This window comes from Sphaeramia orbicularis, chromosome 15 (genome assembly GCF_902148855.1).
Source record: "Sphaeramia orbicularis chromosome 15, fSphaOr1.1, whole genome shotgun sequence".
Lineage (NCBI taxonomy): Eukaryota > Metazoa > Chordata > Actinopteri > Kurtiformes > Apogonidae > Sphaeramia > Sphaeramia orbicularis.
The window spans coordinates 42,091,848-42,118,637 of record NC_043971.1 but is presented as its reverse complement, the minus strand read 5'-3'; the positions used below and the strand labels follow the sequence as shown (position 1 = coordinate 42,118,637).

The following is a 26,790-nucleotide window of genomic DNA, read 5'->3' as shown; positions in this document are numbered from 1 at the left end:
TTTGTGAAGTCATAAGCTTTGCACTCTGCCATTGTCCTAGAGACGTGACCCAGCACTGGCCAATAATGTGTCATCTTAGCCTGGTGTCTGCTGCACGGGGTCAGTGACCAGTCCATCACAGCCCAGGTAATCAGACAAACCAATGAGTCTGCATCACTACTGGTGCTGGAACAGCGTGAAGGAGGCACCATGTCGCTGACCATGACTGACTGACAGAACAGCAACTTAGTACTTGCACTTAATGTTACTAGACAGAACCGGTCGTATTATATGTGATGTTTTGAAGTAGCTAGCAATGAAAATTCAGTATAGCTATCCTTTAAGCATTAAGGAAAGATCTACTGTTGCGTGCCTTGAAGCAGCCTTGGAGCACTCCGAGTAAAGTAGCCGCACGCTCAGCTCTGTGGCTGCCACAAGCAGCATAAAGACTTAATCAGGTCTCCTGTACAGAAGGACATCGGTGCTTTCTGAGAGAATTCCCTCTGCAAGGACTGATGGGAACCTTGGCTATGACACAGAGAACCCTGCAGGCCTGTCAGCTCAACCCGATGCAGCTCAAATCAGCACTCGGTTTCCGACTGCACTCGCTGCTGCACTGACGCACTCACACAAAGGCTGACACGAATCTCCAACCTCGATTCAAACACCAACTCAGTCCTGCAACAGATTACTTGACAAGTGCTTGTCAGCTTCACGCCATATACATCGACTGCTTCCGAGTTAGATGCCGAGTGACACATAACCATCACAAGATCAACCAAATATGCAGAAGAGTGCGAAAGAGTGAGGACGATGTACTGCTCTGACAAACTACAATTTACCTCTAGTGAAGAAAAAAATCAGTATGGCCTGATTTATAACACTACATTAAGTGATTTGAGTTACTTCTGTTTTAATAATAGATGATAAACCCATGATAATGCCAAAAAGGATTATATAAATGATTCCAAAAGATTTTGCTTTGATAAGAGCGGCTAAGCCAATGCTAATGGCTTCAAATCTGCAATCTGTTACAAGCATCATCTTTAAAATGCACACCGTACAAGCCACGGATTAAGACAGGGAAGAAATCAATACAAAAGCTCTAATTCCTTTGACAGATATCAACTCGAGATTTCAAGATGGTGACTGATATTTTATGTGCCACCAAAATGCAAGGAGAGAGCGTTTAATAATTGATGGTGCTGGAGCAGGGAGATTTTTAACTGCTCTCCTCCTGTTATCAATCATTAATGGAGTTTCCATCAAAAACACTTCAACCCCTCAAGTATCAAATCTCTCTTGAAGGTGGAGGGCCTACATTCAAACATTCCACTTAATCAAAGGGGGCACAATGGGCTCTCCCTTTCTCTCATTTTCACTTGCGCAAATTAGGATAATAACAGCACAGCATAACAGTCTAAGTGTAAAAGTAGGCATTGTAGCCAAGGTCTTTTTTATGTGTTATGAGGGTTAATGGGAAAATTCTAAATGTTTAAATCACAGGAGGGTGGAAACAGCTTGCCTTCCAGCGTTTTTACCTCCTTTACCCCTGCATTTATGTGGGGCTGTTTAAGCTCAATCTATCTATTGCTGCTCGCTCTGCTCTGTAAAGCTGCAAGGCCTGTGCCTGGTCAAAGTCACACAGGACACGATGTGCATCAGCGACACTCACGAAGAGCCTGCTACCCTTTCAAACACCCACAAGGTTACACACCACGCTGCATGCGCACAGAGTTGATGCAAAAATACACACTTGGGTTTCTTACTTCAGACTGCTTTAATGGATGGGCTGTGATCTTTCTGCCTCAAAGTCCAGCAGACAGTTTGGATAGCGTTGTATAAAATGGGCTGATGTCGAGTATAGATTTACTGTAGCGCCTTCTTTCAACAGCCCCACAACAGTGTGAGATCCGACTGCATGACATTGGTAGAGAGCATGAGCACAGCAAATAAGATTCAGTAGCCCCAATTATCCATGAAGATAGTTCTGACGGCGTTTCAGAGTACCAGCGATCAGTGTCATGCTGCAGTGGCATCAGAATCTCACTTCTGTTTGATTTGGAGCTGCAGCAGATTAGCAGCGACTACACCAGCAGATCTGCAGTGGCATACACACATTTTTTCCAACATTTCATCCTTCTGCCACCCCCTCCTCTCACTACCCTCACACCCTCCCCACACACTCACACTGTCCTGTTTCACTGGCCTGACCTTGCCTGTCATCAGTAAAAAACACCTTTTCCAGGCTGCTGCATAAGTAGTGGAGAGGAAACTGTTGGAGAAACTTCAAGCTTTACACGGTGCCTGTTTGCAGTTTTGTGCTGTTTTTAGATAATCCATTCCAGCTTTAAATGGTTTATTTAATTAAACTTTTAACATCCACTATTTTTAGGAAACTTTTAGTGAGGATCAGGCTTATAACAGAAAAACTTTGAGCCCCAAAAGGGAACATTTTCTAATTTCGGTGTTTAGCATAAGGCACACAACCATATTTCGCACACTTATTCATGTATATTTCTTATCATATTGATAATATCTGCCTAGTACATAATGTTTGTTCTAATTGTGTTTTAATAGTGCCTCAATATGCATACATATATATTTTTACTTGCATGGAGCCACTGTAACACACAGTTTCCTCTGGGATTAATAAAGTATTCTGGATCTGAATCTGAATGAACTACAACAGGTAAAACATCAAATATATCCCCAAAATTCTGACCTTGTGTATGCTAAAAGGATAAAGTAATCACCAAAATCACCAACTTTGGAGATTAATTATTCAAGTGTACACAAGGAAAGAGTTTAAAAGGTAAGTATACTTAGTGTTGCAAAAATCTCTGGATGATAACAAGTGCTAATATGAGCGTTTAAGAGTAACTTATACAGTCAAGTGTGCTGTACTGGGATCTTTGGGCTATGTTAAGTAAGGAGAATTAATGCACAAAGCAAGCCAGTTTATATTTGCATGGTGTATGTTATCCGAAATTTGCAGAGCAGCCAGTTTTTCTTCCAAGTGTACATTGGCTACAAGTTAGACCTGGTCATATGAGCAGCTCTAATCTGACAACCGAATCACTTGAGAAGCACTACGGCTATGGTATATGCATTCACTCACACTTTCAGACATCTTTGTAGCAACCATTTGTAAACATTTATTTTGATCAGGCTGTTATCGGCACTTTAAAAAGCACTTACAGTACATTCAGATCATGGAGCTGTCGCTGAGCTGGGACCCTGCCAGCTGAGTGGCACAGGTCAATTATGTTTCAAAAGATAACAACAGCTGCTGCCATTTATCTAATCTCAGCATGATTTCCATCTCAGGGATTTATATTAAGTAAACAAGATAAGTTAAGATATTCATTTTGAAAGAGGACAGGCGTCATAACGGGAGCTAATCTGCTCGTCACACATGATAACCTTCTACTCTGTTACTCAGCTGACTCACGTGAGTTGAACTGAATCGAACCGCGATGCAGCCGAATAATCCAAGGGATTTAAGGTTATCTGATATATTTACCAGTGGCTTTGCATGTTCAATTCATGCTTCGTTACAGACCATTTCCCAAAATGTTTTTGTTCATAATATTTCTGATCTTCAAGGTTGCCATCAGTCTCAGTATAATTGACTCCACATTAAAACAGACAATCCTGACAGATAACGCTGCATAGTTTTTGTGTAAATTATGCAACGGTAATTGAAGTTGGAAAGCCTCCTTGTTAGTAGATTTTGTAGACCCTCAAACATCAGACAGTTGACTCCTGCACTGACAAGCTGCGCTGTCAGAAAATCAAATCAGGAAGGTAGGCAAGTAAACAAACAAAAGAATGAGTTTAGGATGAGATTTTGTTTATTGTCATTTTTGCACGGTTACCGTTTGGCAGCTGACTCTCAAATCTCAAATACTGTGACGTCTTTGAACACACCAGTCTTCTCTGCTTGCAGGTACATGACTATAGTGATAACGTAAACCAATTCTAGTGATGTGGTTGTACCTACATCCTCTTTAGTGTAGTGAATAAAAACACATCAGTGAACCTCATCATAGTACTGAAATACACACAAGGCTGTCATGATCGTGAAACTACTAAATAACTGCTCAACATACTTAACAATATGTCTTTTTCTGTACATTAAGTGCCTTTATGTTCATTCATCCATTCGTTCATTTTCTCATGCAGGTGCTGGAGCTTTTCATAGCTACCACCAGGCAAAGGTGGGGTACACCTTGGACCTGTCACCAGTTCATCACAGGGCTGACATATTCAGATTCAGATGCATAAAACTTTATTTATCCCATACAGGCAATTCATTTGCAGCTTACCACAGACATCAGCCCACATCTAAAGTGCAATGTGACAAACATAAATAAATCAGTGCACAAATACAAGATAATTGAAAGCAACTATGACTAAATGCATTTAAATAATCAACAATAAATAAATCAATAAATACCAATGCAGACTAAAAGATTAAAAGACCCTATTGGTTCTACAAACATAAAAAAAAAAAATCACATAAAATGACTAAAATGGCTGCTGTCAGAGTGCACACAGAGTGTCAGAGTGTATACAGATGAACCACCATTCATGCTCACATTCGAAACTATGATTTAGATTGATCAATTAACCTGTTAATGCTTTATGTTCTATGTGTAATAATAGTTCAGTAATATGCATGGACCTTATGGAGAAAATGCATAACAACACACCTCTGTTAGCTTAATCAACCTGTTTTACACACTTAAAAGGAAATTATCTTACAGATTACACAATGTTCACCGTTAGCTAAAATAATTGCGATCAGGTATTATGTAATAATCATGATAGGCCTACAATACAGTGTGGCACATCAATCATCATGCTGCCTTACAATCATGTTAGTAAATCAAAGCTGCCAACTCATCGAGTCCCCAAGAAATGTATTTTACAGGTTTGAGCCACATTTAATCAAAGTTAAGACAGTACTACATTCATCCCTACAGATCAAAATACTATGATTAATCATGTAGTTCAATCCAGTTTTGACTCTCTGCAAGCTGGCTTTCATAATTTACTCAAATTCGGAATCAATCTTCTGCCTCCGAGGCAGGGAAATGTCAGTGATTTGTAGTTAATAGGCAACGGCGTGCAAAAAAGCATTTCCCTTCATTCATACCATTCTTCATATTTAACATTTCCCACTGACCATATGAGAGTTTACAAGCCTTTCTGCTTGGCATCAACTCACCTGTTTTCAAGAAAAAGCAACTACTGCAACACCAATAACTGTCAAAACACTGAGAGGAATCAATACACAGCCATTAATCTCTCAAGAAGGTATGCGAAGGATCAAACTTGGCAGACACCGGGTATGTCAAACCACAGTTACTCTCTCTAACACAAGCGAACAGCCGCAATTAACAGTCTTTTATTCATTCTGTCATCGGTTTTGTCATTAATGGCACGACTCCAAGCGCAAAGATCCAGTTTAACTGTCAAAATCGTCCCTGCACATCAACCCAACGTCACTGCAGACGACTATCAGCCTGATAAAACCGACATTTCTCTCTGCTCCTGTGACTCGAAGAAAGAGCCTTATCAGGAGAGAGATGGGACAGTGCCAGCCCAGTCTGACTTAGTGCAACACAGTCCAAACAACAGACGCTCCACATGGAGACAACAAACAGCCTAATACCCTGGTGTGTGTGTGACGGAGTATAGTCTGAATTTTAATGAGACGCTGACAGGAAAAAGAGAAACATGGACAAACAAGAGGAGAGAGGGGAAAGATAGAATTCTCTCCCACGGTGTGAGGACTGGCTGCTGCTACTCTCAGTGACCCCGATGCTTCGAGCCACAGATCAGATCAGGGACACTGTGCGACAGATGTCTGCCCTGGCGCTCTGTTCCAGGCATGAGTGCTACTGGCACAAACACCAAAGAAGAAAGGGAACAAACAGTTAAAGCTAAAGAGCGGGATGAACACAGATGGAGAGGAAAAAACTAAAAAAAGGTAATGAGGAAGAAGAAAACTAGAGGAAGAAAGGAAGAAGGAAAAAAAAAAGGAGAGAGTTTGCTGTAGGCTTTGTGTTAATCATACGTCATACCACCCCACAAGATCTACACTGTCATGTGTCTGTCCAACTCCAACCAGTTTGGTCGGAAAGTGACGCTGCAAGTTCAGACAAACCTTGAGCATTGACTCTGAATTTGAGTAACCTGGGAAAAGGAAACGAAAACCTCACATGCAGTAAAATAGCATCATCTGTGTGTCATTCATTCTTTTCAAATGAGAATCTGAAATCAGATCATGAAAAATGAATTATCCATTTATAAATCAGACACTACAACAGTTTTGTGCTGTGGTGAAAAAGAGAAACTGAAAACTGGGACTACTGTTTATAAAACTGCTCTGACACAAATGTGAGACAGAGCAATCAATTGGGAAAAACTGGATCAGTATCAGCAGAACTTCACCGATGGAAATGTCTACATTTTTAATATTTTCAGTATTAAGATGTGTTAATTACTCTGAGTTGATTTCACTGATCCAATTTCATTTACTTGGGTTGATATCAATAGTTCAACCTCTAGCATGTACCTGCTCCAAAGTATTATTACTGTATTAGCCTTTAAAAATTGATCGATATCCAATGACTAACGTATTCTTAGCTATAATAATGCCTGGCAATATTTGGACAGTTAAACCTCTAGTTCCTCTAAACCAAGGATGAAGGGTGTAATTCTCTATCACTGCTTATAAAAGCTAGCAGGACTTAATGAATGGAGCTTGCAGGAAACAAACCTTGGGTCACACAAATAAAAAATAAATGGGAAAATTAGGCTTGAACACATGCCTATTTTTTCCATTTCCTCATATTTGACTTGACCATAAAATCGAAAGCATATAAAACAATGTGCCTCTTGTCTATTTCATGAATGCATTGTGAAGTAGCACATCATTTTTTTCATAATTTGATCATGGATTCTGATGCATGGATCGACCATCGATGCTCTTCTTGAAAATCAGTTCAGTTCTGCAGACAGAATAATTAATTATGCATGAGGCACAAAGATACACCAACCAGGTTTGTGAATGCTCTGAATCTACAGTAGCGATAAAACTGAGGATGTGTGTGTTCACAGTGAAGCAAAAACTCAAAGTATGACCTCCACGCAACGACTCTCCCACTCTACTTCCACTTTGAGGAGCAACATGCAAAAAGGAGATGAGAGGAGAGAAGAAGGGAGCTAATTATAGCCTCACAGCAGGATGGCCAGAAACAAACTTGATTATCATCATCGTCAAGAAGGCACAAAGGAAACCTGCTGCCTCCCTCCTTCCACCACAATCCAATAGAAAGGCTTTTAGCCTTCGTAATGATTTACAAAGTGACAAGTCAAACAGATTTACTGTGACAGGCTGAAAGGGACCAGCACGAACGCTATTACTGCTCACATGACCAGACCTCCTAGCCCTTCTCCTGTTCCCCCTTTCCTCTCTGCCCACACCTCCTCCACTGGCCCCCCACCCCCACCCCCCTCCCCATCCTGTCTGTTCCAGGGGACAGCGAAGAATGAGGCCGGCTCAATAGAAGCCGGCAACAAGCCTATTCAGTTCCCCCTCGCTCAACACGAGCCCCCTTCAAACGAGAGGGAAAAGCTGGGCTTTGTGGAAGTTAGTTACTTAAAGCAACCCCCCCCTCCGATAAGGATCTGGTCATGGAAAACTTGTGGCACTGAGTAAATGAAGATACCTTTGTACAATTTTAACACCATTACCTTAGGTTTATCAGTTTTAATGGGCCATGACGGTATTTCTACAGCTGCTCGACCCTTAGTCAGCAAGCAACGGTTATTAATTTACACCAGAGCTGATTAAAAATGGAAAACATTAGTCAATTATTGTCCCACACTTTCATTTCTTGGGTGTGAATAAAGACTGTGTAAGAGTGTCTCCTCTGCTGGTGTATATTAAGTATTCTCCGCTCATATTCATAGGTGGTGGTGTCTTTTGTGTCCTGACTGACAGGGCCTATATTTGACTTTCATTTTTGTGGTCCTGAAATATGGAGCAAATTTATGTTTGAGCAGCATCAGTCCCTCCAGGCTCAAAGTCGCTTCAGCTGCTGCAGTCGTCAATTTTTTCCCTCACTCCTTTTTTTCCCCCTCCCTCACTTCTTTCTTCTTTGTGGAAGGTGAAAAACACCTTGGCTGTCTCCAACTTTGAAAACAGAGCCACCCCTAAAACCATCAGAGGTGGCGGCAGAGAGAAGTGTGTGTGCATGCAGTTGTGTGTGTGTGTGTGTGTGTGTGTGTGTGTGCAGAGAATTTCTCAAGGAGCAAGAAACCCTCAGGCTACGCAGATTCAGTTTCCCCCCTTTCTGGCTTCCAAAAACAAAGGAATTCCAGAGAAAATCAGGGCAGGACCTCACCCCAAGCCACCGCCGCTACCCCCGCCTCCCTCACTCTGTCTCTTACATACACAAATTCACAGCAAGAACAGTAAAGGTGATCACATACAGATCATCAACACGCCATCTTTCTTGATATACAATTAAGTTTGGGCTACGGGGCCAAAAACGCTATCGCAGTAAAAAGTTTTTGTATCAGTGAATGTCGACATATAATAGCACAATGCATGTTGAATTGTTACTTCTCAACACTTCAATGGCCGATATTTTATCCTGGGTGAAAGTAAAAAAAAAAACAGATAGTTATTTCTGATTTTAAAACAAAAAAGCTGAAAGACGACGACAAAAAAAAAAAGGACGGAAGATGAAACAAGACACATGATGGAAATGTAACAAATGTGACAAGGAGAAAGTGATGTAAAAGATGAAATAAGATGGAAACGATGCAACAGGACATAAGATATAATGACGTAAACAACAAAAAAGACAAAACAGGATAAAAATGAAGAAAAGGATTAAAGTGGACAAAACAAAAATGACCTCAAGCTGAAAGACAAAAGAAGACGAAATAAGATGAAAATACAACATAGAACACAAAACAGACAACACGAGATGAAAATGAAATAAAAGATAAAATACAATGAGACAACAATGGCATAAAATCTGAAAATAAAGGAAAACGTGAAAGACAAAATAAGTCAAAATATGATGAAACAAGATGAAAACAGGGCAATACGATGTAACAAAATTTAAAAAATGGAATAAACAACTAAAAAGACAATGTAAGATGTAAGACATAAAATTACCTTCACCCTTTGGAGTACCTGAATGCACCAAATCACATAACCAATTTAAGATGATTCCTTTCAACTTGTAGAAAGTGCAGATGTCAAAGTAAACTGTCAATTCAATTATGTTAAAACAAGTAAAACCAGATGTATGATACACAATAAAAACATAATTACGAAGTTGTAAAAATGGTTAATTGAACATGTTTGTATAATCATATTTTAATGGTAAATAGTTGTATAAAGTTTCCTAAAAAACACCTGAGGCATTACTTGCATTTTCATGTAAATGGTTGTATATAACTTTGTTATTTGCAAAATTTGTATTTATTTTTTTTAAGTTTTCAGTTTGTATGTTCATTCTAAGTTACAAATATTATTAATTCAACATGTTTTTGGTGAAAACAGTAAAGAATCTAACGTTTTCCTACTTGTATTTCATGTATTTTTAGGCTCAGTGTGTTAATACAACATGTCAAATGAAAAAAAAAACAAAACTGTTAAGACTCACAGGTGAGGTTGTGCTGGAGAAAATGATACCAAACAAGGCAAGGTCAAAAATCAAAAGTATTCAAAAACTGCCAAAATATACTCAGACTCAAAAGGGTTAAACATCAAAGCAAAGACATGATATGATATGATCAGCAGACGGTGGAGGAGATGATAACAACATACTGTCTGGTCATTATTCAGATTTCAGAGCCGTGTTTCTGCGTCTACCGTTGTCAATGACCGCCTCTAACCAGCACATACTTTCACATCTTCTTGTTTCTCTCAGGCCGAATTGTGTTGGTGCGACATTGAGCAACAGCCTGGAGATGCTGCAGGGCCCGGCTCTATGTATGTATGTTGTATGGGGCCCCTTCTCCTTCCCCTCCCTCTCCTCCCAAATATATGAGTCAGACATGAAACGTGTGATGTCCTCACGTGTATCTTTAACAATGTCAACACATGCCATTCAGTTTCTACTCAACTCCCGCCAGGCAGTCGAGTAAAGGTTATGGGACGGTTGTGAAAGCAATATGGCTGAGGTGTGTGTAATAAGTGTATTAGATGAGGCTAATGTATATAATCTGGAGGAAGGGGGGAGTCGTAGAGACAGGAGCAGACACAGAGGAGCTCTTAACAGAAGTGGTCATGTTAAATATAGATAATTTAACACTGCACCGCAAGGAAAAGCAAGGACAGGTTTTATTCATTCCTTACGCAGGTCGTTCCTTCCCACAGCATATAAGTACCGACTTCATGTACAAATATACTGCAAATATAAGTGTATAAGGTGTAAGAAAATATCGGTTCTGCAACATATCGCGATATTTCACTTCACAACACTGTATTGATATTAAAAAGTACTGTATCGATATTTTTAGGTATTTATTCAAATGTAGATGTTGTGGAGGTTCATTTTGTTTTTTTGTTTTTCTTTTTTGTTTATATTTTATTTATTATCTGCCTATTTAACACTCTTTTATTAAATAATGTTCGTTCCTTTGTTGGGATTGCACAAAAATAATGTTATGATGTTAGTCACAAGCTAATAGAATATGAATATTTGAACAGGATCTTAAACTGTAACGTCTGTAAAACATAATTTAAGTTTAAACACAGGAAAATTTTGTGATATGGCATTAGATTCTTTTCTGATCAAATAAAAATGTGTGAAGTATTTGTGCATATTTCTGGTGTAATTCTTCAAGGAAATAATCATTTAAGAAAAAAAAAAAAGAAACAAAAAATTGCCTTTTTAACAGTATCACGATATATCATGATATATCGTATTGTGATCCTTGTATTGTAATTTGCATCATATCGCCATATTCTTACCAATACACACCCCTAGAAAATATGTCAATAATATGTATATGTGTAAATAACAAGTAACATAAATAGAAGATTCTCCATTTTTACTCAGTCATTTCAGTGTTTCTGACTATCTGCACTTTGTTTTTTGTAGTTTTGCTGCTGTAAATACTGCAATTCCCCACAGTGGGATCAATAAAGTCATATCTTATCTCATCTTATCTTATACTAGAAATTACACTTAGGGGGAAAATGACTGATTAAACATCTCATAGGAAATGCCAGAAAACAGTGGAAAACACCTCCCAACAGTGGTTTTGGATGTCATTTATTTTCTTTATCTTGTGTCTTATCAGTTCAATTTGGCCATTTCCACAAACCCTATAGTCTATTAAAGCTAAAAGGATCAGACCATTAATAGATCTGTTGGTGACAGGAAATTATTCAGGGGCTACTTGATAATCAGTTAGGCTAATATGTCTTGTGCAGCTTTCAACAAGTTAGGACTTTTCTAACACTATTACCAATGCAATTTAGGACCTATTTCATGTCCTGCTGCGCTGCCATCGGACTTTGGCAAAGCACCTAGTATAAATAAAGAAAAATACTGGCTGATGCTTTCAGGTTTTCTGATGTTTTTTGAGTGCAACACCTTTATATGTAGAGTTCCTAATTTTGTCACGATTCAACAAGCTTCACCCAAGCACTGAATCCAATCAATGTCAAAAATCACACTTCGCTTGATGTTAGACCTATTTTAAGGACTTACTTATATTATTGTTTAGGACCTAGTATTGAAGCCAAGGCATCACAATTGGTAGCATTACTGATCATTTGTGACTGATACCCATGTGGAGTGTTTCTCCAACCATTAATCGTTTAGTTATTGACGACAAAAGCAATCAACAGTTACTATTTTTATTATCAATTAATAGTTTAAGTGATTTCTACGTGAATATGTTCCAGCTTCTGTCCTTTGAATTGTGGACCAAACATGACATTAAAGTTATTTTGGTCTTTTAAAGAGTTTTTCTCCATTTTCTAGCACTCAGACAAAACAAATAATGGACTAATTGTGAAAATAATTAACAATACTTTTTGGTTGCAGCCCTAGATAATTCATAAATCAACTGACCATCCTGAAGATTAATCAGTTTTAGAAAAAAATAATCATTACTTACAACCATATTCTTCAAAATCAATCAAAACATATTTAAGTTAAAGCATACTGCAAACATATGCTTCCATAATTAGATCAAATCCAATTGCTGAAGCACAAACACATTAGTGAACAATAGCTATACCAGCATGCTTTAAAGTCATAAAACACAGAGACCCTTGCTGTTTTGTCAATAATGTTGCCAGATAATTAAAGAGCCCTGGGAGACAATGATAAACATTGTTTAGAGGCTGATCCCTGGCAAGCGCCAAGCAGTGTATCATTGCTGTCTCCGGAATACACACGATTAGCCTGCTCTCATTACTGATATGATAAACAACGGCTTCCAGCGTGGCTTTAGTTTACTAGGAGGACATACTTGTAAAGGGAGGAGATGAGGGGAAAAAAGTGGTGAAACACATTGCCCCTTTAATAGACCGGGAATAAACAACAGAGATGGGTTATCTGTGCTGAGATTGCAGATAATGTTAGTGATATTTGCGGTGCATTTTCTTACAAAGTCTATCCAAGTCTGCAGCCAGCTACACTTTATCTCTTTCTTTGCTTTTCCTTGTTGTACCTTTCCCTCCAATACACTGTGCTTTGCTGAGATCATTGTTTAATAAAGTGGATTTTCAGATTCTTTGCCTCTGCACTTGTTTCACTCCTCATCACCCCAACGCGCCCCCCTACCACCACCTTCCTCCTCCATCCCTCTTTCACCCTCCCTGTGAAGTTAATTCTGTTGCTGTGGCCCAGCCCACCAGCCCGTCTCCCTTTACAGTTGGTGTATCCACACAGAGGTTTAAAATATGCCCCTTTATCTGAGCCGCCCAGGCGGGAAAATGAAAGGGATGTCAGTCCTTAGAACCCTGGGAAAGCGCCTGGCTCAATCGCCAGTGTCAAAAACGAAGGGAGGGCACCAAACGGGCAAACACACTGCATACAGTAATAGACTTTTCTGTCACTGAGCGATGTCGAAAAGCAAAATAGTCTACAGCTGTGGCAGTGGAGCTCAATGTTAGGTGGCATTATGATTTAGTGGCTCTCTGTAACAACCACAACTGGCTTCATTAACGGAGCAAAAGCACAAGTGGAAAATCAGCACCTAGTGAGTGGTCGTGTCTACCAGCTACAATTAAAGAGAAAACATTTCATCTTGTGCGGCACTTGCATGCTAAAGCATTACCATTATTTGAGAGCAGATACTGCACGACTCCCCCCACAACAGAGAAATTGCAAGAATAACTGCTGTTCCTTTGCATTAGTAAGTCCTAGTTAATTTACTTTGTCAGAATAGAAGGAAGAATGTATCCCTGGAGGTCGTGTTAGAGACAATTTTACCGCCCTCAGAGAATCTTTGCCATCACTCTCCATCTCCCACGCAACCTCCACCAGAAAACCAGCATCACAGTAAGAGACAACAGAACCGACTAGACAAGTCACAAAAATGATATTATAAACACAGCACGAAGCATATTATCTTTATATAATAAATCACAACAGAGTCCCAACATGCTGTGTAAACTGTGACAAACTGTGTACCGTTCATTTCTGTAAAGTTCACTTGCATCACCTTTGTACTGGTAGTGTTTGGAGATCAACAGTAACAAGTTGTACCTTATTGACTCCACTGTGACCAGTAAGAAAGTAGCAAGAGGAAACAACCATGGTCTGAATACACATGTATGTGAGTAGTAGTAATACCACTGATGTACACTAGAGGAAACCTCCCAAAAAATCCAGGCTCCATTCATAAAAACATCAGCTCCTCTCTAGAAATCTATACAAGTAAGTCACTTTTTTATAGGAAGCATTGTGGTCTCATTTATTCTATTTGGACTCAACAATAAATAATTGCTCAGATAATAATATTCTAAGGCTAATAGGCTTCCATGTCCATCGACTGGCCTTTTACTGACTGAATAAAAACTAGCTCATTAGCTCACTTTCAGTGTCAGACCTTCAGAATTTATGTTTATTCAATAAAAAGGACTTTTCTAGTGTAGTTATGGTTGAGAGGTTACACAAATTGTCAAAAGATTTTAATCACAAAAATGTTTCATAAAATTCAAACTGCATTAGCATATGTTAGCTAGCTAAAATTAGCATTACTTCACTATTGTGTCAAAATCAGTCAGTCGTCAGGCAGTTGTTTAGCCTGCTAATCAGGCCTGCTAGCGCTAATTATTATTCCTACACATCACTTAAAGTTGACTTAAACACACAAAAACACAACTGTATGCATCAACATTTTTGCAACTATCTGGAATGACATTTTGGCATTTCACATAACATCTCCTCAGAAGCAGTGTTTTGAAGTAGCATTATCTTAGTGTTATCATGCTAATATAGTTGTCACTCCTGGGGCTATACCAGAAACCTGATTTATTCTATACATGTGTCAATGCAACTACTTCCTGAAACCAGTATTTCTAAACAAAATAATACTTCATAGATTTTAAAAAACAAAACAAAAAAAAGAATGGTAATTGTTTTATTAAGACTATATTCAGTCTTGCTAAATACGTGAATACATGCATAAATATGTGCTTTTCTTTTTTTGTAGGTTTATTATGCTGATAAGTATGTGTTGATAAAACACAAGATTAGCTGCATTTTCTTTGGCTTCTGTAGCTGCTGGGACAAACATGTTTTCAGAAAAATTTTATCTTTAAGGTTTTTAAAATATACTTTGCTGTTTCAGTGTTGGACTGGAAAACTGTAATTAGTTTGCTAGCCAATGTTAGCTACAGTTAGCTTGTTAACCAGATGACATTATTTATATAGTTACATTCGCAAAATGGCTGGAAATTGCTTGTGACAGGAAGTAGCTGCATTTTGACATGCAAAGAGCCAATAAGGTTTCTAGTATGGATCAGGAATGACAATGATTGCTTCTGGCATCAAAATGGATATGGTGACAAATTAATAGTCTGGAAACCCATGGGTTCTTGCATAAAGGCGACATACACTTCTTTGATACAGGCTGTGGTTAGCAGTAGTAAAGGTTTTAGCTGAGTCTAATGCCTGGCATGAACTCAGGTACTGCAGGCATTAGAGAAAGGCTCTAAGGCAAGCCTAGTCCTGAGTGTCTGTCTGGCAAATGAACTCATGTGGGACACTGTGGAAGGTGTGAAGACCTCTTGGAAGAGGCTGCAGTCGACGCTGGCTTGCAGGCATGCTCCGGTATCAGGAGAGACAAGGCAAACACAGCAGATCAGTGGTGCAACCGAAAACCCACTGACCCAGCATGAAGAGGGAGAGGGGACTAATTAGTGACTGTACTTACAACTCAAAAAAGGAGGCAAAGGAGGGGGGGGGGGGGGGGGGGGGGGGGGGCACACGCATACACAGTTGGAGAATGAAGACAATGAGTTTGTTTGGCTTAAACAGGATTTACAAGCCAAACAGACACATGCCAACGCCACTCACTCAGACACATACTATCTCTTTTTCTCTCTAGCCCTTCATCTTTCGGTCTTGCCAAGACAGACACACACAAACGCAGCTGAGACAGGCTCTAGGAGGATTTCATCAGCAGTAAAAAAAGTGAGGGTAATTGCTTGCGATGGTGAGAACTCTTGAGTGCAGGCAGCAGCAGTGGGCGAATGGATGGATGGATAGAGGGAACATTTTGTTCCTCCTGTGCGGGCTCTGACTCTCATATTGTTCCTGGTGAAGCAGGGTGTCATTTATGATTCAGAGGTCCCAGCGTCTCAACGGATGGGAACAGGACATGGCCATTGTGACGTCCCCTGCGCTCATTTCTCAAGGAACATCAAATCAAACATGCATGAGACAGTGACAGGGCAGGCCAGAAACTTCTCTCTCCTCTCTCTGCACTCTGCTTTTCTCTGAGACAGGGGAGTGAAGCACTTAGAAGACCCGGTGTCCCTGATGCCGGGTGGGCTCCGGCTTCAAATGTGAACTTGGGCTTTGATCGGGATCATGATGCTACAAGACTGATACTGACACAACTATCTAAAAAACAAACTAAAACACAGATGTCCAACATTAGAACAAACAACAAAAATTAATATCTTGATAATAAAATTTTGTGTAACTGCAGTGCAAAACTTTACTGAAAGGTATTTACGCTGTTAAATCAAACAAAAAACTGTAATTATGCAATATTTCAACAAGTTCAGGTGTTCAGTGTACTTATATATCCTATGTGTGCTCAGGTGGGGGGTGGTTAATAAAAAAGTACTACCATTATTTTCATGTTGTTTCTGACCATTATCTTTAAATAAAGTCAGCAAAGCTTAGTGAGCCTATGGTCAAGAGTGTATTCAGCATTCTGCCTCCATTTGAAGACCTAGTGGAGTAGTGGGGGGTTTGGGCATCCTGCTGCAAGAACATTTAACATTTTTCAATTAAAAAAAAAAAAAACACATATACTATACATGCCTGGCTTGGGACCATTATTAGCTATATGTATATAAAAAGCTGGAGCAGACAATAAATAAAGAACAGCCAGGGAACCAGGAATGAAGATAGAACCTACTAAAGTAAAAGAGTCTTGTAGTGATGCCTCATAATCAGCTTGGCTCAAAACATCCAAATGAGTCAGTTTTCACATTAAACTGGTACGATTATTAAAAAAATACTTACATTATAAAAGCACGTAAGTATACAAGCATGATAAGTGAAGTGAAGGGATTATCAAATGAGTATACTTTTATCAGTGCTCTAAGTAATAATACAGATAGTGTGTATAGGCTATTAAGTGTGACGTAAGGTTGTCCTGCATAATATAGGGCATTGCTCAAGAGCACTGAATAGTGACTACAAACAGACAAATTACACATTACATGCTGAGTTTAGTTGAGCTATATCTAAGCCATTTAATTGGACTATTGTCTTCGTCCCAGTCTACATCCACAGAACTGTTATCGATTTACCATTGAAATCATGTGGCCTCCACTATGATAGGTGGCGCTGTGCACTCTTTCAGCTTATTAGTATTGGGCTGTTTGTGTTTGAAATATGACATCACAGACCACAATAATTGTCAGCAGTGAGATAGAAAGTTACCAACCCAGTGGTAAACTGGTGCAACAATGGACAACGTTGCAAATTTGTACATGGCGTGCTTTTAGTACAGTCCACTTTTTGTGTAGATCAGATGCATGCAGTTCAACTGCCAAGTCAGGATTTTGTGCACGAACGCACGAAACACCTCGTCCTGTTCCAGTCCAACTGGTCTGTTTACATGCAGGACTAGATTAACTTTCAGTGGTGTTATCTGAGTATGTTAAGGCCCATTTATGCTCAACGTTAAATATGTATACGAAAGGAGCATCCTGTCTGTCCCCTCACTTCGTGCGTATTTTGTCCGTCCTCTGGTAGCTTGTGGATGCAAACCCAAACAGAGCAGTACTGCCGGAAATTGTGGAGGCAGTGTTGAGATTTGAAGAAAATAATTTCCAGAAATGGTGCAACATTTAAAAAAGCGACTGTGTGAGTTGGTCAGAAACTAACATTGTCAGTATCAACATTAGAAATTCCTCCTCTGTCATCGCCATGTTTGTAATTATTGACTTCTCTCAAAAAAAAAAAAAAACTTTACTCTTCTTTTTGGTATTTGGTCAATATGTTAATTCAGGGCATGGTGGATTGATTGCAATGAACGCATGGAAGTACAGAGTGACGCTTGACAACATTTGAAACGGGCATACCTATTTACATACGTAATGTTAGCATAAATGGGCCTTTAGTCTGACTTTAAAACTTTAATTTCAGTTGAGCTAACATTTATATGTACTTTCAAAGCCCAGCATTAGTTGGCCTAACACAGCAATCTTTGTCTGTGTTATGTAAACCTACTCGATGTCAAATTAAAGTATCAGATGTTGCATGAAAAGTACCGATACCACTAAGTGTAAAAATGTGCCTGTGGGCTCCTATAGTCACTGTAGTTCCCTATTCCACTGGGCTGTGTACAGTGGCTGGAGTCAACACTGTTCAGTCTTTTATTTATCCAGGGAAGGGTTTTCCTGAGTTCAAGTGCTCCTTCACCGCCCTGCTTTAACTGCAAACTGGTAAACATATTCAAACACCTGAGAGCTACATGGTCACTCAACAATGCCATGTGTTGCTTCTTGAGGCTACATGTTCAAGGACTCAGCATTATTCACACCGACTGTTCTGAGTAAACCCACCGCAAAGTCCAGCCACAGTCCAAGGTCTGCAGCTTTAAGGACAGCGGTCACAGGCATGTGGCGAAGAGGTTTTCTACCCCCCCAACACACACTCACACACACACACAAACACACACACACACACCCTCCACTCCCGCCTCCTCATGCTGATCCATGTTTGGCTCTCTGTACCAAGCTGATGTCATCACACTCAGCGGGATGACTTACATCTGGGTGCTTCATTTTCTGTAGATTAGTTCCACTGCAATTACCAGGTTTTGACTTGACGAGCGCCGTACACTCACAGATACAATTACAATGCTTAGGAAGTAGTGAAGTGCCTGACATGAGGGCACAACCTCAGTTTGAAGTGAAACATTTCCAACAGCAGCTCCGTAGACTCCCTCGAAGCCCTCATTCTCAAAATTAGTCTTTAAAAAGCTGAGAGGCAACAGAAGATTTTTTTTCCTTATTAAAAGACCAAAATAGGCACACTGAAAACAAAGGCTCTGTCTAGATGAAAAGTACTGCCAAGTTGAACCACAAGTGAGACAGAAAGCGTTAGAGGAAAAAAAAAAAAAAGAGACAGAAACAAAAGCTGACTTCTGCTCAGGACACGAGTGGGTGGGTTCAGGCTGACGGCGAGACACCAGACAACAAGAATCCATGTCAAGTGAACAGGCAGCAAGTATTTCACGGCGCTCCACAAAACGATGTGAGCCGCTACATGAAATGTCAGGCTGTCAAAACATTGATTAGTGTTCGCCAGGTTTTAAGTGCTTAGCGGGCTACAGCTGTGCCGACACATAAACACGGTAAAATTGCCGAGTAACAAAAAGCTAATTACTCAGACACAAGCAATTAGCCATTTTTTCCCATACACCCTTTTAATCTGCGTTATCTTATTGCTTTGAACAAGTTCAAAGATACAGTGTAAGGTGCACTAACTTACTGTATCTGTGAGTAAGCACAGTGGAAGTAGCTGCAGGTGTTAAAAACCATGTTCCTCATTTAATTTGTGAAAGAACTTGTTGCCTGACCTGTTTTACAATCACTGATGAGTGATAAAGAGAGGTTTTTTAAAAAACTTCAAGTGTTTTACTTAATACTATAAAGCCTCCATATTGGTTCGTAGTATCCTAATGTTCTTTTCTTATTCATCTGTTGCTTCTGCTTCGGATATAAACATCAGTGCTGCAATAGTGAGTCAATTACTTCAGTAGTGTGTGACTATTTCAGGGGTTTCCTTGAGTCTGTAAAGCACATGGATGCTGTCTTTGCAGTCTGTCAGTGTGTTTGTGTGTGTGTGTGTGGGGGTGGGGGGGTGGGGGGGGTGCTAAAATCTGTGCATTATTTTTTCATATATTTTACATATTTCGATTTAGTTTGTGGAAGACATAGGTGCATCACTAGGGATGATTTTGTGTCCTTTCATACCAAAAAATTACATTATTCAATAAAGAATCTACAATTTCACATAAGCTACATTTAGACAATTATTTGCGTTGTTACACTGTATGTGTACAAAAACCCAGAGAAACTAGACCTGATAACACATAAAACAATAAAAAGTTACCCACTGTAGATGATCTCCAAACTCTAGATCTGAGATAGGTCATTTATTTCATTGTGATTCTCTTCACATTGATTTTAACATTAATTTGGCATCTGTGCTTCCCAAAATCACATGAAAATGGCTGCACCAAAGCCTAAAAAGACTCAGGAAAATCCTTCCATTTAAAGATTTTCTTTTTCAAATATTATAATCAAAGTAATCTTGGAGGTATTTGATTCATCAATCAGATAAGCAAAATGAGAAAGCTAAATTAATTTCTCTTGAGGAAAGTAGAGCAGCTATTTTCAGTATTTTCTCACACTTCATAAACATAATAATTGGATTAATCAAAACACAAACCAGCATATTAATCAGTAATGAAAACTAGAAAGGCACCATGAGAGACCATACCCTCACTAATCCTGCACAGTATTGTAATACAATCAAATGGTCTAAGCAAAGTAATATGTATGGATCTATGTAACATTTCTACAAACAGGGTTTTAAGGCTCATCCCTTTCCCTTCCACCAAGTCTGATGAAAATCTGTGCAGTAGTTGAGTAATCCTGCTGACAGTCAAAGCAACAAAAACACAACCTCCTGGGTTCATTGTGCATTATTTGTATAAACAGATACCTCTCCTTGTTGTATCGTCAATGTAAGAAACAGTGGACAAAGTTCTGTGTAGAACCACATTTTTCTTGCAATCCCTTAATATGAAGCTTCAGGCTTGGTTAGCCCAAACAAGTGTGTGGCTTTGTCCTGCAGTGGAAGCTTTATTGCCATTGTTTAGTCCTGGAAATGCAACTACCAGGATGTATCTGTACCCTGCAGCTCAGCAGGGAAACACTGCCTGTACTGTTTGTCCCCGATTTCTAACATTTCTAACGGTGTAAACAAGAGGATTTCTTTACAGCACATACAATACTGGATGAGGACAAGGAATGACTGTCAACAAATAAATGGCATTTAAGTGTTGGCACAGATTTTAAGTAGTATTCTCTGCTTGTCCTAAAGTAGTTGCAGTATACTACAGGAATTTTCCACAACAGATATTTGCAAGGTAGCCACCTCCACCAGATTTTGTGCACTGCGCAGGTCTTGACAAAACTCTGATTGGTGTCTTCATGAAAAACATCTTAACAATCTTTGCATGGTATCATAGTCACCTTCATGCTGCTGCTCCCACAGAGACATACTGCCATAAACTGATAGCATAACACATCTGTCATACATGATCTGATTTTGCATGATAAAGTCATTATTAATGCATTTTAACAGTAGCAGGATAAATGTCATTTTCTTCATTTGGTTATATTTACTTTAACGAGTTGAAGGCGCAGTGCACAGGACCAGGACGATACCACCTCTGACCAAGTTCAACCACAGAAAAACATTGTGCAAGGTCTGCATGATTTGGCAAAAAAAGTCATACAAGTCATACAATATTGCAATTGCAGTGACAATACAAATTAATAATCAGTCTGAAATGTGCGTTTTCTATTCAATCACGTATGTTGACAATTTTGCTTCATTTTTCACAAATAAAGTGTCTACTATCAGCAGTCAGTTCACTGATCCACCCATAGACTGCACGCCTCCTTCTTCAACATCATCATCATCACACACTGCTTCCTCTCCCCTGACTATGGCTACTACTAACTCAACTGATAAAGCCCAACTGCGTCATTCCCCTCATTTACTCCCCTCACAGAGAACGAGGTGTCTAAACTCCTTTCCTCTAGCCGTCCTACAACATGCCTGTTGGACCCTATTCCATCCAACCTCTTACAGTCTGTTGCCCCTACTATCACAGCACCAATCACACATGTGATTAATGCTTCACTGACTTCAGGAACATTTCCTACAGTATTTAAACAAGCGCAGGTAACACCACTACTCAAAAAACCTTCCCTCACCCCCACTCAAGTGGAGAATTATCGACCAGTCTCACTCCTCCCATACCTTTCTAAGATCATCGAAAGGGCTGTTTTCAAACAGGTCACAGAATTCCTCTCCCAAAATAACCTCCTGGACATCAACCAATCTGGCTTCAAAATCGGCCACTCCACTGAAACGGCTCTGTTGTCTGCGACCTTGAAAGAGGCTAGAGCAGCAGCCAAGTCTTCAGTACTCATTCTACTGGACTTATCAGCAGCATTTGACACTGTCAATCATGATATCCTGTTATCCATACTCTGGAACATGGGCATCACAGGCCACGCACACTCCTGGTTTCAATCTTACCTTACTGGTCGGTCCTTCAGTGTGTCCTGGCTAGGGCACACATCAGCAGTTCACCGCCTCACCACGGGGGTCCCCCAAGGCTCTGTGTTGGGCCCCCTCCTTTTTGCCATATACACCACCTCACTCGGTCAGATCATCCACTCACACGGCTTCTCATATCATTGCTATGCTGATGATACCCAGCTCTATCTGTCATTCCCACCTGATGACTCCACAGTCTCAGTGCGGATCTCAGATTGTCTCTCTGACATATCTGCATGGATGAAAGCCCATCACCTTCAGCTGAACCTGTCCAAAACTGAACTGCTGGTCTTCCCAGCTAAGCCAACCATACAGCTGGACATCTCCATCACTATTGACTCCATACCTCTGGCTCCTACCAGTGTAGTACGTAACTTGGGAGTCATGATTGATAATCAGTTGACCTTCACGGATCACGTTGCCTCTGTCACCCGATCATGCCGTTTCACTCTGTTCAACCTAAGAAAGATCAGGCCATACCTAACCGAACAGGCCACCCAGCTCCTGGTGCAGACTATGGTTATCTCCCGTCTTGACTACTGCAATGCTCTTCTAACGGGCCTCCCAGCTTGTGTTGTCAAACCACTACAGATGGTCCAGAATGCAGCAGCGCGTCTGGTCTTCAATCAGCCTAAAAGGGCACATGTCACCCCCTTACTCATTGAGTTACACTGGCTACCCATAGCTGCCCGCATCAAATTCAAATCTTTAATCCTAGCCTACAAAATTCTCCGTGGGTCTGCTCCTGTCTACTTAGGTGCACTAATAAAAGCTTATGTCGCCCCACGACCACTCCGCTCGTCTGGGGAACGTAGTCTGGTGGTCCCCAGACCTTGTACAAGACAATCCAGGCTCTTTTCATGGGTCGTTCCACGTTGGTGGAACGCTCTACCAAGTGCTACAAGAACAGAGTCATCCCTGCCTATCTTCAAGAAGCTCCTGAAGACCCAGCTCTTCCGAGAGCACCTCCTGTCCTAGCACTTTCAAACATTCCATTTTAAATATTCTAATAAGGTTTTTCCCAGGACAACCACAGATTCTTTCACGATTATCTCTGGACCTGCTGCGGTGGTCCGGCCTCTTCCCTGCCCTCATCATCACCACTCACTTATCCTCAACCGCCTCCATGTGTCTCCCCCTACTCCCCCCCTTCTCCCCCTCTCCCCCAGTCCCTATCTCTATCGCTCTCTCTTTTTCCCCTTCTCTACCCTCTCTCTTTAACCCCAACTGGTCAAGGCAGACGGCCATCCTCCAGGAGTCTGGGTCTGCTCGAGGTTTCTGCCTGTTAAAGGGAAGTTTTTCCTCGCCACTGTCACCAGTCACAAGTGTTTGCTCCTGGAGGATTCTGTTGGGTTTCTGTAGAATTGACTTAGAGTCTGGTTTTGACCAACTCGATATATAAAATGTCAAGAGATAACTTTCTTGTGATCTGGCGCTATATAAATAAAATTTGATTGATTGAGTGATTTAATTGGTTTTCCCCTGTAAGTCGCTTTGGAAAAAAGCGTCTGCCAAATGCGTAAACATAAACATAAACATAAACATGTTGTATGCATGTATGTCAAGCATGTATGCTTTACACCTTGCTGTTCCATGTCACTGAAATCAAACTGCACAGAGTGGATGTTTAAGCTACAGCCATCTGCAATATTCTAAGTATGCAGGCTGACTGCCATCGCATCACAGTATCTCTGATTTATTACTTTATCATTTGTTTCTCTTTTGACGTCATCTCTTTTATTTTGAGCGACAATCTCCAACTGATGGCGTGGACGAGACCTCCAGCGAGTACCGACATTAGCACGCAGTCCCATATAGAGCAGCAGTCTTTGAGAAAACCCCAAATTTCCTTTCAAAGTGAGTCAGCCTTTAGCCTGTTTAGTGAAGCCGACACTCTCCTGTCTTGTCTCGCAGCCTGGCTGGCTGGTTGCAGAGGCCCCAGGAGAGTCAACAGAAGGAAAGAAAACTCTCATACTCACATAAACACACATCCAAGTTTGAAACAGTTGCAGATGGCTTTAATTCCTTGCCCTCTTTCTTTCACAATTTATCAGGTAACCTACTCCGAACAAGCGTGCCTTCTTTTCATGCTTTCTTGAGATGACTAACACCGCCTCAGTTTGTCAGGAGAAAGAGAAGAAGATGAAGGAAGAAAAAAAAAAAAAACAACAAAAAAATCCGGCACTAATTAATGTGCTGCTGCCGACAAGTGTTTCTGCTGAAACAATTTCATTACATCACCTATTAAAATTACCAAGGAGGCAGGGGAAGGTGCACCCAATGGAAATGTGTTTACTTCAACTGATGTACACACAGCAAGAGAGTGGACACAGTAACAAGAACATTTGCAATCCAATGCAATCGCTCTGCAAGAAACGCTGTGTTTTTGTACGCATGCAGTGTTTACTTCAACTGTAAGTGTGTCAGGTATTTTAGGAAAGGGGAGTTAACTGCTGCAGGTGACACCTATTAATAAGTACTTGTAGTAGCCTTGTCAGGTCATTATACACAGGTAGTTACAGAATAGCAAAAGTCAACAAGTGGATAGCAGCAACAAATCCCTCCTAATTTGCTCCTATGCTGCTTTAAACTTCTCTGGCTTTCTAACAAAGCTTCCTCTAACCCCCTCCCAAAGTTTAACTGTCCTGTAGCAGGGTGCATGGTAATGAAAGAGCAGCAGTCTCCTCCTCCTGCTCCTGCCAGGACCCCCCCCCCTCTTCTGCCTCACTCTGCCCCGGCTGGCCTCACATCCAGACGGAGGAATTTAACGGGGAGGGTCCGCCAGACTTGAGGCGATGAGGGGCTGCTGCTCATCCACACAAGACAGAGATTAGAAAATAGGATTCAGATTGTTTGATGTCAAGGAATCCAGGGTGAAAGACCCATTTCTTAGTGGAAATGTTAAGGTGGGCTTGTGAGGAGGGGGTTGAGGATGAGGAGGGGGGGAGTCAGATTGAAGGGGAGGGTTAACACATTACAGCCACATGCATTATAGTCCAACCCTTGCATTATCTATCTGACATCAGAATGCATTTACTTTCTGTGAGCTATGTTTATCCCAGTGGAGACCCCTTTAGGACTCTAATGACCCCACATTGGGAGTCATTGATCTCTGAATGAATCCTGCACGGATCTAATCCCCACTATTAGCCATATCAGTGCACCTGAAGCTGCGTTACATGCGTCTTATTTAAGCAGACCTAACAAAGGTAGCAGACAGACATGCTTGCTAATTGCATTACAACAGGTAGCCGATAATAAGCTTCAAGGGAGTCGACAAGCCTCGACACACACACACACACACACACACACACACACACACACACACACACACACACACACATACACACATACATAGTGGACTGTTAGCTAAGTGACATACATTCTCAGTTTAGCATCAGACGTGTCATCAGCTGACGGACACATTCACCCACACAAACACCTGCAAATTCCTCTCCTATCATCTCTCTGCCTCTCGTGACATGTTGCTGCAGACACGCGGACTTTTGCCTATTTCGCTCGAGCCTAAGTCATGCAAACACAGGATACAACAGCGGGCTGTAAATCACGCCGCTGCGATACCGTCCGCGCGGAACAAACTGAATCTGCCCCCTGACACGAGTTCACCGTCGGCTGCCGGAGGTTTCTCGGAGGTCACCCTATTGTTAGCAGGTAGTGTCCGTCCAGCGGGAGGCGAACCCCATCTTGAGCTAACCCCCGCACGCACGTTCCGACCCCGCGTTTGCAGCAACAACAACACAAAAAGCAGACAAAACCGGGCGCGAAACTTACTTTCAGCTCGGAGCTCAGTGGGGTAAAATCCGCGTTTGGTTTCCTGGTAAAAACCCCTCGTGTTTACGGCTTCTCCTCCGTCCTCCGCTCTGCCTCTGTCTTCCACTTCACAAAGCCGACGTGAGAGCCCCGGAGACGGTGTGAGTGAGTGACTGAATCAACTACCGTAGAGCACGGCAAGTTGAAGTGTCAGATTACACTGGCTATTCAGTTACCAGAGAGCCGTGCTCCGCGGCTGCCCACAAAACACGGCCCGGATCCCGGCGGAAGGGCACCGTGTGTTAAAGGGGTAAGTACACGCTAATGGCTTGCTAACAGCACGTTTCACACCGGAGGGGACTGCGGCTACAGCCCTGTTATGTCTGCCTCTGTCTTATTACATCCCTGTTACCTTAGCCTCATACTAAACACATGCACCACATTATTCATGCTTTTATCTGTTTCTGGGTTTAGCCCTCTTACTCTCCAATAAATAATAAATGTAACAGTAAATAATATCTATCTTAATCCTTACCTATTGGTACTTTCTGATGATAACAACAATAATAACAATAATAATATTAATTTTTTAAAAAAAAATACTCTTTACAACTATGCAACAGTATAATCTTCACCATTCTGTAAGATATACAAACTAAACAGAGAAATTAAATTCATAAATTTATTAGTAAAGGGTTATCACCTACTACAAAAGTACTAAGTAGCTACAGACTAATAGCCTGCATACAAAACATACTATAAGAAAATAGAATGAAAAAAAAAAGTGTATTTTACATGGAATATATAAGGAATGTAGCCTCTTAGCTCTATTATATGATTACTAGTGATATTTACAGTATTGGTAACAGTGTTTATAAAACTGCAAGCAAATTTTACATGCAATTCCAACTGAATTTTACTA

General features: G+C 40.7%; 1 protein-coding gene across 2 annotated transcripts in view; it reads right to left on the bottom strand.

Annotated features, from left to right (window-relative positions):
* Positions 1-26,050, bottom strand: part of zmiz1a (zinc finger, MIZ-type containing 1a) — a 150,200-nt gene extending 124,150 nt beyond the window's left edge. For both annotated transcript variants that reach the window (XM_030155484.1, XM_030155486.1), the window contains exon 1: positions 25,890-26,050. The gene's annotated coding sequence lies outside the window, so the exon portion shown is untranslated. The remainder of the gene's footprint in view (positions 1-25,889) is intronic.
* Between the last annotated feature and the right edge of the window lie 740 nt (positions 26,051-26,790).